Below are 13,645 nucleotides of genomic sequence, written 5' to 3'. Positions count from 1 at the left end.
GAATCATGAAATCTTCAGCAGAACCAGAGAGAGAGAGAGGAGAGAGAGAGAGAGAGAGAGAGGAAGAGAGAGAGGGAGAGAGCGCGAAGGCGGGGCGGGGGGGGGGGGGGGAAGAGAGAGAGAGAGAGAGGGGGGGAGGAGGAGAGAGAGAGCGAGAGAGGGAGGAGGAGAGAGAGAGCGAGAGAGTGAGGAGGAGAGAGAGAGCGAGAGAGGGAGAGGCTCACAACTACATATCTCATTGTGGATGCCCTAGACCCAACTGGCTGGGGCTGGGTGGAGAGAGAGTGGGAGAGCAGGAAAGAGGGGCAGAAAAAACACATAGGAACCTATCTAAATTAAGTTGAGGGGGAAAGATAGGAGGGGTAGTGAGAGAGGGGCAGAGGGAGAGAGAGGGGGAGAGAGAAGCGGAGGGAGAGGGATTGAGGAACCACACAGGAACCGATCTGAAATAAGTCTCCATCCAGCACCATGTGCACAAGCCCGCCATCTGAAACGGTTTATCAATTGCCAATCCCACAGAGGGAGAGCGTGGACAGGGAGCGCTGACATACTGGTGCACCAGGGGGCGCCCGTGAGCCGAGGGCAGAGGGCCATGGTTGGGATGGGCCACAGGGAGAGTAACTCTGCAGGCAATGCTGCATTCACACTGCAGGAGAAGCTTGGACGCTGCTGCTCTGCCTGTGCAACCGGTGTAAAAGCTGCCTGACCGCGGAGTCAATGGCCAGACCCGGGCTGCAGCAAAGAAGGAACGAGACTCCCTGGGAGCAGCAAACTCACTCGGCTTCGGACTCACTTCTTATTTTCACGCCCGATTTACAAACCCCACGTTTAGCATCAGTGTGTGGCCGTGCACCCGTCCTGGGATTTGGGAGCGTGTGACCTCATTACGGGCAACAGAGGCAGCATTTCCTGGTACTACCATCGTCGTCCTGATGAGCGCCCAAGATGTGCACATTTTTATAATATTCGTTTCTGGGATGTGGGCATCGCTGGCGAGGCTGGCATTTATTGCCCATCCCTAATTACCCTCAATGGTGAGCCGCCTTCTTGAACCGCTGCAGTCCGTGTGGTGACGGTGCTCCCACAGTGCTGTGAGGGAGGGAGTTCCAGGATTGTGACCCAGCGACGATGAAGGAACGGCCGATATATTTCCAAGTCGGGGTGGTGTGTGACTTGGAGGTGAACTTTCTCTGTCTTGAATATACTCAACAACTGAGCCTCCACAGCCCTCTGGGGCAGAGAACTCCAAAGATTCACCACCCTCTGAGTGAAGACATTCCTCCTCATCTCAGTCCTAAATGGCCGACCCCTTATTCTGAGACTGTGAACCCTGGTTCTAGACTCCCCAGCCCGGAGAAAACATCCTCCCTGCATGGATTGTGTGTGTTTCAATGAGATCACCTCTCACTCTTCTAAACTCCAGAGAATATAGGCCCAGTCTACTCAATCTCTCCTCATAGGAAAAGAAAGAAAGACTTGCATTTATATAGTGCCTTTCACGAGCACCGGACGTCTCAAAGCGCTTTGCAGCCAATTAAGTACTTTTGGAGTGTAGTCACTGTTGTAAAGGACAAACCCCCCCATCCCAGGAATCAGTCTGGTGAACCTTCGTTGCACTCCCTCGAAGGAAAGCACATCCTTCCTTATGTAAGAAAACCAAAAGTGCACACAATACTCCGGGTGTGGGCTCACTAGGGTCCTGTATAATTGCAGTAAGACATTTTTACCCTTTGAAATGTGTGCACCTGTAAGTATGCTCACCGGTTTGTAGAGCTGTTGCATTGTGAGTGGCTTAGCCAGTCACATGATGTTCACAAGACTCAATAAAACCCCAGCCAGTTAGGTCTAGGTCATCCACGATGAGGTGTGCAGTTGTGAGCCTAGTGGATGAACTGGCGATGTGTAGTGTGATTGTTAAACCTTTGTTAATAAATCAACTAGTTCTTAATAGCAACGTGTTGCTATAAATTCTTAAGCAAAGAACCCACGAAGCAAATACATGACACTGTTATACGCAAATCCTCTTGTAATACAGGCCAATGTAATATATTCTTTCTTAATTGCTTGCTGTGCCTGCATGTTAACTTTCAGTGATTCGTGTACAAGGACACCCAGGTCCCTCTCACCACTTAAAAAATACTCTGGTTTTCTATTTGTGGGTATTTCATGCCTTAAGTGCGCCCATCATTTGTGTGAGTCCATTAACGATCCCCAGAAGCATTACCCTTCAACCAGCAACACTGCGAAGAGCAAAAGGTTAAAAAGAATGGAGATAAATGCTCACACAAATGCTGAGATGGTAAACTCGACTGTGATGGTTTTTTTTTTGCTGAGCGCGACATATATTTTCCAATCAGTCAAGAGAACGAGCCAGGCCGTTGCCTGCATCAGCTGTCACTTGCAGACATTACCTCATTCCCAGACCCACGTCCTGAAGCGATTCATTATTCCTGCCACAGTGCCGCTCCCCAGCGGACAGATCTGCACTCCCTTCCATAGCTCATCACGTTATGCTTTGCCTCTCACAACAACAACAACTTGTATTTATATAGCGCCTTTTACGTAGTGAAACGTCCCAAGGCGCTTCACAGGAGTGTTATCAGACAAAAATTTGACACCGAGCCACATAAGAAGAAATGAATGCAGCGCTTGATCAAACGGGTCGGTTTTAAGGAGCGTCTTAAAGGAGGAACTAAGAACATAAGAAATAGGAGCAGGAGTCGGCCATTTGGCCCCTCGAGCCTGCTCCGCCATTCAATAAGATCATGGCTGATCGGATCATGGATTCCGCTCCACTTCCCTGCCCGCTCCCTATAACCCTCGACTCCCCGATCATTCAAAAATCTGTCTATCGCCACCTTAAATATATTCAATGACCCAGCCTCCACAGCTCTCTGAGGTAGATCATTCCAAAGATACACGACAAATACAAAAGAGAGGTAGAGCGATTTAGGCAGGGAGTTCCAGAGCTTGGGGCCCAGGCAACAGAAGGCACGGCCACCGATGGTTGAGCGATTAAGATCAGGGATGCTCAAGAGGGCAGAATTAGAGGAGTGCAGATATCTCGGGGGGGTTGAGGGGCTGGAGGAGATTACAGAGATAGGGAGGGGCAAGGGCCATGGAGGGATTTGTAAACAAGGATGAGAATTTTGAAATCGAGGCATTGTTTAACCGGGAGCCAATGTAGGTCAGCGAGCACAGAGGGTGATGGGTGAGTGGGACTCGGTGCGAGTGAGGACACGGGTCAGCGAGCACAGAGGGTGATGGGTGAGCGGGACTCGTTGCGAGTTAGGACACGGGGCAGCCGAGTTTTGGATCACCTCAAGTTTACGTAGGGTAGAACGTGGGAGGCCAGCCAGGAGTGCGTTGGTATAGTCAAGTCTAGAGGTAACCAAGGCACGGATGAGGGCTTCAGCAGCGGATGAGCTGAGGCAGGGGTGGAGACGGACGATGTTACGGAGGTGGGAATAGGTGAGCAGCTCGCGGACTTCCTCCGCCCCCCCGCACCCTCCGCAACCCAGGTGCGAATCAGTCCACCCTCTGTCCCGGCTCATTCAGGGATCCAGACCAGGCCGCGATCATCTGTGCAGCTCACAGGTCGAGGATTGCCCGCTGCCAGTCTGGGGGATACCGAGGGGCTTCTGGGTTGTGCAATTCCGGTGTAGTGTCAGCCTTGGAGTCAAAAATTCTCTGGAGTTTAGAAGAATGAGAGGTGTTTCCCCTGGCTGGGGAGTCTAGAACCAGGGGACACACTCCAAAAGTACTTAATTGGCTGTAAAGTGCTTTGAGATGGCCGGTGGTCATGGAAGGCGCTATATAAACGCAAGTCTTTCTTTCTTTTCCTATGAGGAGAGATTGAGCAGACTAGGCCTATTTTCTCTAGAGTTTAGCAGAATGAGAGGCAATCTCATTGAAACATACACAATTCTTACAGGGCTTGACAGGGTAGATGCAGGGAGGATGTTTCCCCCGGGCTGGGGAGTCTAGAACCAGGGGTCACAGTCTCAGAATAAGGGGTCGGCCATTTAGGACAGAGATGAGGAGACATTTCTTCACTCAGAGGGTGGTGAATCTTTGGAATTCTCTGCCCCAGAGGGCTGTGGAGGCTCAGTCGTTGAGTATATTTAAGACAGAGATCGATAGATTTTTAGGCACTAAGAGAATCAAGGGATGTGGAGATTGGGCGGGAACGTGTTGCGGTTGAAGATCAGCCATGATCTTATTGAATGTGGAGCAGGCTCGAGGGGCCGCATGGCTAACTCCTGCTCCTAATTCTTATGTTGTTGAAATTAATTAAAAAAAGATTATGTGGAGTTAACGAGCATTTTTCTCCACTTATTGACTTGGCTATATTATCCCTCACCATTGAACCTGTCATAAGCGATACTCGAATGGGATCAGCTGGTATCTCTCTCTCTCTCTCTCTCTCTTTATCTTAAGTCTTGAATTAATCACGGTTCCAGCCAGATAGCTGCACCATTTCATAGCCCATTCAGTATCTGGGACAAGCACTCAAGCGGACGGTGTTACATTACCCAGTGACCAGCTGTAACTCTACACAGGCTCGAAGAAACTAGGCCGCCTGAGGCGACTCAAGCCATTTGTTCACCAGCCCCTCTCTTTCATTCAGGCTCCTTTTAATTGATTTTCAACAAAGTGATGACATTAGGTGAAGGCAGAAAGAGACAATTTATCGAGCCCTGAAAGTGAATTTCAGGTAAGATGATCGCAGGAGCCCCCCCGTGCGTGACTGGACTTAACCGAAGCACAAAAACCATCGCCGCTTTTTATTCACATGAAAAAAAAATGCAAAATGAATGGTGACCTTGGTGAGCAGGTCCCTGAATTCCTTTGATACCCGTGCAGTGTCAGTGGTGGCTCATTGGGCAGTACTCTCGCCTCTGATTCAGAAGGTTGTGGGTTCAAATCCCACTCCAGGGACTTGAGCACATAAATCTAGGCTGACACTCCCGGTGCAGTGCTGAGGGAGCGCCGCACTGTCGGAGGTGCCGTCTTTCGGATGAGACGTTAAACCGAGGCCTCGCCTGCCCTCTCAGGTGGACGTAAAAGATCCCACGGCACTATTTCGAAGAAGAGCAGGGGAGTTATCTCTGGTGTCCTGGCCAATATTTATCACTCAACCAACATAACAAAAACAGATTATTTGGTCATTATCACATTGCTGTTTGTGGGAGCTTGCTGTGCGCAAAGTGGCTTTCGCGTTTCCCACATTATAACAGTGGCTACGTTCCAAAAGTACTTCATTGACTGCGAAGCGCTTTGGGACATCCGCTGGTTGTGAAAGATGCTATATAAATGCAAGTCTTTCTTCTGCTCCCAGCGAGATTGACTGGGCAGTCAGCTGCAGAGCATCGAGGTACCAAGGCCAGTGACTCGAAAGCGACTCAGGACAAGTTTGTCCCAAATCACACCGCGCTCTCAGCCCCAGGACTGCGCCGCGCGGACCAAGCAAGGTTGGGCAGGTCGCGACTCAAACGAGGTACGCAGAGACCGTTGGCTCATCGCTAACATTTTAAAGATTACGTTAAATATCTTCAAGAACAACTTGCATTTATATAGGACCTTTAACATAGTGAAACATCCCAAGGCGCTTCACAGAAAGAAAGAAGAGAAAGACTTGCATTTATATAGCGCCTTTCACAACCACCGGACGTCTCAAAGCGCTTTACAGCCAATGAAGTACTTTTTGGAGTGCAGTCAACGTTGTAATGTGGGCAACGCAGCAGCTAATTTGCTCACAGCAAGCTCCCACAAACAGCATTGTGATAATGAACGGATAATCTGTTTTTGTTATAAAAACAGAGAATGCTGGAAATCTCAGCGGGTCAGGCAGCATTTGTGGAGAGAAAAACAGAGTTAACGTTTTGGGTCAACGACCCTTCGACAGAACTGGCGAAGCCCAGGGCCTGCTCGGCCGTGAGGGAGGCTCAGTGGATGCGTTCGGCAGCTTGGGCCTCGGGGCTGCTGGATAGGTCGGAGGCAACGTGGTGTTAGATGCATGCGCAGAAAAAGGTTAATGAAAGTTGCGCTGTGGGGAGTGGGGGGGCGGAGTCGGTGATATTTGTCCTAACTCTCGTTTCTGCGCATGTGTCGGGAGACTTAGTTCATGGTCTACAGGGCTGTAGTAATACCCGCCCTCCTGTATGGCTCAGAGACATGGACCATATACAGTAGACACCTCAAGTCGCTGGAGAAATACCACCGACGATGTCTCCGCAAGATCCTGCAAATTCCCTGGGAGGACAGACGCACCAACGTTAGTGTCCTCGACCAGGCCAACATCCCCAGCATTGAATCACTGACCACACTCGATCAGCTCTGCTGGGCGGGCCACGTTGTTCGTATGCCAGACCCGAGACTCCCAAAGCAAGCGCTCTACTCGGAACTCCTTCGCGGCAAATGAGCCAAGGGTAGGCAGAGGAAACGTTACAAGGACACCCTCAAAGCCTCCCTGATAAAGTGCAACATCCCCACTGACACCTTTCCCACAACGACTATCTGTCCCACCTGTGACAGGGACTGTGGTTCCCATATTGGACTGTTCGGCCACCTAAGGACTCATATTAAGAATGGAAGCAAGTCTTCCTCGATTCCGAGGGACTGCCTATGATGATGATGATGATGATAGCAACTGCGCGAAAAAAAGTAAAATTTTTCTTCCAATTTTGGCGGGTTCCTGCCTGCGATCGTGCAGACCGACACTCTGCTTGACGTGCCGGGCTGATCGCATGGTATTGGACCAGGTCGGCACTTCTTATTTTGCAGAGCCGGTAGCGACGGCCCTTCCCTTTACTGCTGCGCTCTCCGCCCCGCCCGCTGCCGACTGCGCTCTCAGAAGGACGTGGAATGCTTGATTTTGCGCTCCACTTCCTCCCTGGAGCGCAAACAACTAATTTTTTTAAAAGTTTGAAATCGTTAGTGCCTGGCGCTAACTTTTCAAACTTCTAAAAGTTACAGCCCCCAATGAGGCGATAGTGAATTTCTCCCAGGTCTTTAAGATGCACACATTTAAAAGGAGTTACATTAAACGCTCATTTGCAGATCACATGGACGATTTGACAACATTTGCCCTTGTTAATGTGCCTCGTATGCCGGCCCCTCAATCAGTGCAGAAACAGGTTGGAACTTAGAGACTCGTGGCCAGCGATGCTTTTGAAATGAAATGACTTCAATATTTGGCACATGTCTCAGAATTTGAGACAGGCAGTCAAAGTGAGACAACAGCAAACAATGGAGGAGGCTGAATCATAAAACAGAGTCAGGTCCCAATCAGAGTGTGAACCAAACAGGCTGCCATTACAACCAGTGGCCACTGGAGGGAGCTGGTGTACAACTCACAGCGTGGGAGAGGCCTGGGTATAGAGAGAGGGAGGGAGAGAGAGAGAGGCATGGGTACAGAGAGAGGGAGGGAGAGCCTGGATACAGAGAGAGGGAGGGAGAGAGAGAGAGGCATGGGTACAGATAGGGAGAGAGAGAGAGAGAGGGAGGGAGAGAGAGAGAGAGAGATGGGGGCCTGGGTAGAGAGAGAGGGAGGGAGAGAGAGAGAGAGAGGGGGGGGAGGGAGAGAGAAAAAGAGAGAGAGGGCCTGTGTACAGAGAGAGGGAGGGAGAGCCTGGATACAGAAAGAGGGAGGGAGAGAGAGAGAGGCATGGGTACAGATAGGGAGAGAGAGAGAGAGAGAGGGAGGGAGGATGGGAGGGAGAGAGAGGGGGCCTGGGTACAGAGAGAGGGAGGGAGAGAGGGAGAGAGGGAGAGAAAGTGGGGGGAGAGAGAGAGAGAGATGGGGGCCTGGGTAGAGAGAGAGAGGGAGGGAGAGAGAGAAAAAGAGAGAGAGAGGGCCTGGGTACAGAGAGAGGGAGGGAGAGAGAGAGAGAGAGAGTGGGGGGGGGGGGGGGGAGAAGGGAGGAAGGGAGAGAGAGAGAGAGGGTCTGGGTACAGAGAGAGGGAGGGAGAGAGAGGCATGGGTACAGAGAGAGAGAGAGGGAGAGAGGGTGGGAGGGAGAGAGGGGGGCCTGGGTACTGAGAGGATGAGACAGAGGGCGAGACAGAGGGAGGACAAGACAGAGGAGAGGGGGGTCCTGGGTGCAGAGTATGGTGTTACTGAGAACCACTTATATCTGCTCCTTTAAGCCAACCTTTTATCAGTGTGGTTCAAGCACTAATTCTGTCATATTCGGATATCACTCACACTGAAGACTTTCATCACATTCCCTGCAGCCGTGAGTATTCCCAGAACCATTCAACACCAGTCGGACGTTTGTATCACACCAGCCCGCACAGATTGCCAGGCCGCTGGCTCCGGGAACCATAGGCCTGAGAGGTGATCACTGATCCACAGTGTGTATCTGCCTCTGTCCTCGATTGGGCCAAACATTTATTTCCGTTGGTTGACCCCAATGAGTCGCGCTGCCTTCCATTGCTCCCTCTCCCTCTCCCACTCCCCCAGGAGTGCCCCCGACACTTGCCAGGCCTCCCCCATACGGCCACACTGGAAAGGCCTGCGACCGAGCAGAAGAGGCACACGGTGCGGTCGGGGATGGAGGGGGCATTTGTTACAAACTTTCCCCCCCCCCACACCGCATCGCAATTAGCCAAGAGAACAAAGGACTCATCGTCATAGAAACAGAACCTTCAAGGTTGATTGCTCTCTGATAAACGTGGATTGACACTTCTGCCACCATCTTCCATCCTCCTTCGGTGTCATGTATTTGCTTCATGGGTTCTTTGCTTAAGAATTCATAGCAACACATTGCTATCAACAACTAGATGGTTTAACAATTACACCATACATTACCAGTTCATCCACCGTGGTTCACAACTCATCGTGGATCCCCAAACCCAACTGGCTGGGGTTTTATTGAGTCTTGTGAACATCATGTGACTGGCTAAGCCACTCCCAACTCAACAGCTCTACAACTATTTTACTTCTAACTATAAATCAAGTGCCACCTTTTGGCAGGAGCACTACAACCCTCAAATGCGCGTGCTCCATCTCCAGGGACACCCTGGCTCGGATGTAACCGTGGAAGAGAGGCAGGCAGTCGGGCTGAACGACCCCCTTGACCGCCCGCTGCCTGGACCGGCTGATGGCACCCTTGGCCAGGCCCAGGAGCAGTCCTATGAGGAGGCCCTCGGCCTTCCCGCTCCCCTCCGCACCGGGTGCCCAAAGATCAGGAGTGTGGGACTGAAGTGCAGCCAAACATCGAAGAGCAGCCCCTTCAAATAATGGAAGAGGGGGCTGCAACCTCTCACATTGTATGTACATGGAACACGGACTCTTCTAGACCGCAGAGATTGCAGGCGGCCTGGGAGCCCGTGAACCGACTTAAAAACTGATTGCACGGGACTGCTCCGTGCACCAGATGGTAAGGTGGCAACAGCTTCACAAAGCTGTGAGCAGCTCACAGGTACGTACGTTACAGGCGACGAGCGCTCATGTTCAGGAAATAATCTGCGTGCGAGGCAGAAATACGTGGTGACAGCGTGGAGCAGTGCGGGTGGGGCGGGGCAGAGTTCCCGCTGGTTTTATCAGCGCAATTCCGGGTTAAAAAAAAAAATCGGCCGAAGCAGCGGGGCGTTCTAAAACGCGAGTTGCGCCAAATGGGAATCGGCTTTCCGCCATCTTTGAACGCTGGTTTTAAAACCGTTTAGCCCGAAGCTGGCCCCGCCCAGCAGTGGAAATAACGAGGATGGAGAATTTCCACCGTGTGAGCTGTGATTCAGGGGGCAGCACTCTCGCCTCTGGGTCAGATGGTTGTGGGTTCAAGCCCCACTCCAGGGACTAGAGCACAAAAATCTAGTCTGACACTCCCAGTGCAGTGCTGAGGGAGCGCCGCACTGTTGGAGGTGCCGCCTTTTGGATGAGACGTTAAACTGAAGTTCCGTCTGCCCTCTCAGGTGGACGTAAAAGATCCCACGGCACTATTTCTATCTCCCCAGTGTTCTGTGCCAATATTTATCCCTCAATCAACAGAACAAAAACAGATTATCTGGTCATTATCACATTGCTGTCTGTGGGAGCTTGCTGTGCGCAAATTGGCTGCCGCGTTTCCCACATTACAACAATGACCACTTCAAAAAGTACTTCATTGGCTGCAAAGTGCTTTAAGATGTCCGATTATTGTGAAAGGCGCTATATAAATGCAAGTCTTTCTTTTTTAATGCAATGCCCGTACAAGGAGGGTCTTCACCTGCCGCACACGCTCGTCACCGCGGTTTAAAAATGATTACATATTAAAAAATATTTATACTATTTGGAAACTGACTCGTGCACACCAATTGAATTTATTTACAAACCATTGTCATTGGTTTAAAAGCACAGGTGGTACACTGGACTACCTTATGAAAAATGCTTTTTTTTAACGATAAACCCATTTTCAGCTTTGTTCATAACATTGCACCAAGAAAAACATAATTACGTTCGACAGCTCTGGTTCATGGGAGATTTTATGTTGGTTATTGTGCAAATGAACTTTTGCAGAAAATTGAGCATAACTTCAGTAACTTTGATAGACTGGAGAAGCTGGGGTTGTTCTCCTCGAAGCAGAGAAGGTTGAGAGGAGATTTGACCGAGGTGTTCAAAATCATGAGGTGTCTGGACAAAGTAGATCGAGAAAAACTGTTCCTGTTATGTTCAGAATAAGTCCACAAGTCTGCACACTGTAAGCTCAAACTGTTGTGATCTTGTTCTCTTTGATGTAACTCCAGAGTGAGGAAGCAGCATGGTGGACTGCCTTTTATACCTGCTTGCCTGGGGTGTGCAGGTGACCCTTGGGTCTCCCACAGGTGCGCCCCCTGGTGGCAAATCTTACACATTGGTAATGTTTACATACATAACTGTTCCCATTGGCGGAAGGGTTGAGAACCAGAGGACACAGATTTAAGGCGATTGGCAGAAGAGCCAAAGGCGACATGAGGAAAAACTTTTTTTACGCAGCGAGTGGTTAGGATCTGGAATGCGCTGCCTGAGAGGGTGGTGGAGGCAGACTCAATCGTGGCTTTCAAAAGGGAGTTGGATAAGTACCTGAAGGAAAAAAAACTTGCAGGGCTATGGGGAAAGGGCGGGGGAGTGGGAATATCTAAGATGCTCTTGCAGAGAGCCGGCACGGGCTCGATGGGCCGAATGGCCTTCCATGCTGTAGCCAATCTCTGATTCTATGTACAATAAAGTGGAAACTTACCCCCAAACTAGTTTTAAAATTTAGGGGAGTAATTCCAATAGAAAGGTGAATATAAAGACTTGTTGTTAACTGAGATTTAGAGAACATAATTACACTAAAGGTATTTTATTTATTGTCAGGAGTGGATGTGGGAAAGGGAGAGAGCTGGAATTTAAATAATATACATGTTGCTGTTAAATTGTTTGTTTGAAATTCTTCCAGTGGAGGTTCCTGTGTGTCGGATAGTTGGAAATAAAAGCAGGAAATGCAAAGATATTCTGTATATTTAAAAAAAAAATTGGTAGCTTTCTGTAAAAATGGTGCCGTGGCTGTTTAAGATACAGACGATTATTTTAATCGTGACTTTGTCATAAAATCCTGCAGCTCCCCCGGGCTCACAAACAGTCGCAGGAAAGCAGAGACAAGCTGGATGAGATGACTTTAACCCTTGACTGGTGCATTAAGTTGAACGGCTTCTGGGGGCTGGGGGGTGGGGGGTGCGGGGAAAGGAGGAACACAGGCAGGCTCCTCTCAGCCTGACTGCAGGGGCTGCTCAGGTCACGGAGCAGACTGACTGTCGGCCGGGAGATTACGGAGAGGAAGGGGGTTGTCTTATGAAGAAAGGTTGAGCAGATTGAGCCTGTACTCTTTGGAGTTTAGAACAATGAGAGGTGATCTTATTTGAAACGTCCAAGATTCTGAGGGGGCTCGACAGAGAGAATGTATCCCCCTCATGGGGGCGTCTAGAACTAGGGAACATAGTCCCAGAATAAGGGGTCGCCCATTTAAAACGGAAACGAGGAGAAATTTCTTCTCTCAGACGGTTGTAAATCTGTGGAATTCTCTGCCCCAGAGAGCTGTGGAGGCTGGGTCATTGAATATATTTAAGGTGGAGATAGAGAGATTTTTGAGCGATTAAGGGAGTCGAGGGTTATGGGGAGCGGATAGAGAGATTTTTGAGCGATAAGGGAGTTGAGGGTTATGGGGAGCAGGCAGGGAAGTGAAATTGAGGCCAAGATCAGATCAGCCATGATCTTATTGAATGGGGGAGCAGGTTCGAGGGGCCAAATGGCCTACTCCTGCTCCTATTTCTTATGTTCTTACAACATCTTACATTTATTTCGTACCTTTTAATCACCTGTCCGAATATCTCTGTGTTAGATTTGTTTGCTAACTGCCTTCCTCTGCATGCCTGCTGTTGCCTGCCTGCTTCTGCTTGCCGACCTGCCTCTGCCTTGGGACATTTTACTGGAATAAAGGCGCTGTATAAATGCAAGTTGTTGGTTCATAATCTGCATCAACCAGAACGGTGCTGTTGCTTTTGCAGAGGGCAGTGTGGAGACAAGACTGATGGCGTCACCCTGGCTGCTGTTGATTGAGACGTGCCCAAGTGCCGTTGTCAGCCTGGGGCGCTATAATGAAGCCATGCGCATCGCTCAGGAGAGCAGCAGAAAGTCCCGACAGCTGCTGGTGTAGGCGGAGCGGTGGGCGAGAGACCCGATCGGCACCAGAACCCCGGGACCACCACCCGACCTCACTCAGCCAGAAGTGAGGGGCCCACCGCACAGCTGCTGGGTCAGGGCTGCCCCCCAAGGACCCCCCCCACACAGGGAGGACAGGCTGGATCACCACAAGTGCCGTCAATACATTTAAAAAACACAAATCATTCTCAGGATGTGGGCGTCGCTGGCAAGGCCGGCATTTATTCCCCGTCCCGAGGCGGTGGGTCCTATTCAGTTTGATATAATAGAGGGCAATATAATATAGTCACCAAGAAATCAAATAGGGAATTGAGAAAAAGGCTTATTTTCTACATTCCAACAGTGACTGCACTCCAAAGCTACTTCATTGGCTGTAAAGCGCTTTGAGATGTCCGGTGGTCAGGATAGACGCTATATAAATGCAAGCCTTTCTTTCTTATTTACCCAGAGGATGGTGAGAATGTGGAACTCGCTACCACAGGGAGTGGTTGAGGTGAATAGTATCGATGCATTTAAGGGGAGGCTAGACAAGCATATGAGGGAGAAGGGAATAGAGGGGTATGCGGATAGATTTAGATGAGGAAAGACGGGAGGAGGCTCGAGTGGAGCATAAACGCCGGCATGGACTGGTTGGGCCGAACGGCCTGTTTCTGTGCCGTATATCTTAACTAATCCTGTGTAACATAACATCGGAAATTAGGAGCAGGAGGCGGCCATTCGGCCCCTCGAGCCTGCTCCGCCATTCAATAAGATCATGGTTGATCTGATCTTGGCCTCAACTCCATTTCCCTGCCCACTCTCCATAACCCTACACTCCCCGATAGTTCAAGAATCTATCTATCTCAGCCTTGCATGTATTCAATGACCCAGCCTCCACAGCTCTCGAGGGTGGAGAATTTCAAAGATTCACAACCCTCGAAGAAATTCCTCCTCATCTCCGTTTTAAATGGGTGACCCCTTATTCTGAAACTATACCCCCTAGTT

Source organism: Pristiophorus japonicus, chromosome 22 (assembly GCF_044704955.1).
Source record: "Pristiophorus japonicus isolate sPriJap1 chromosome 22, sPriJap1.hap1, whole genome shotgun sequence".
NCBI classification, from domain to species: Eukaryota; Metazoa; Chordata; class Chondrichthyes; family Pristiophoridae; genus Pristiophorus; species Pristiophorus japonicus.
The sequence above is the reverse complement of the archived record's forward strand: the minus strand, read 5'-3'. Positions refer to the sequence as shown.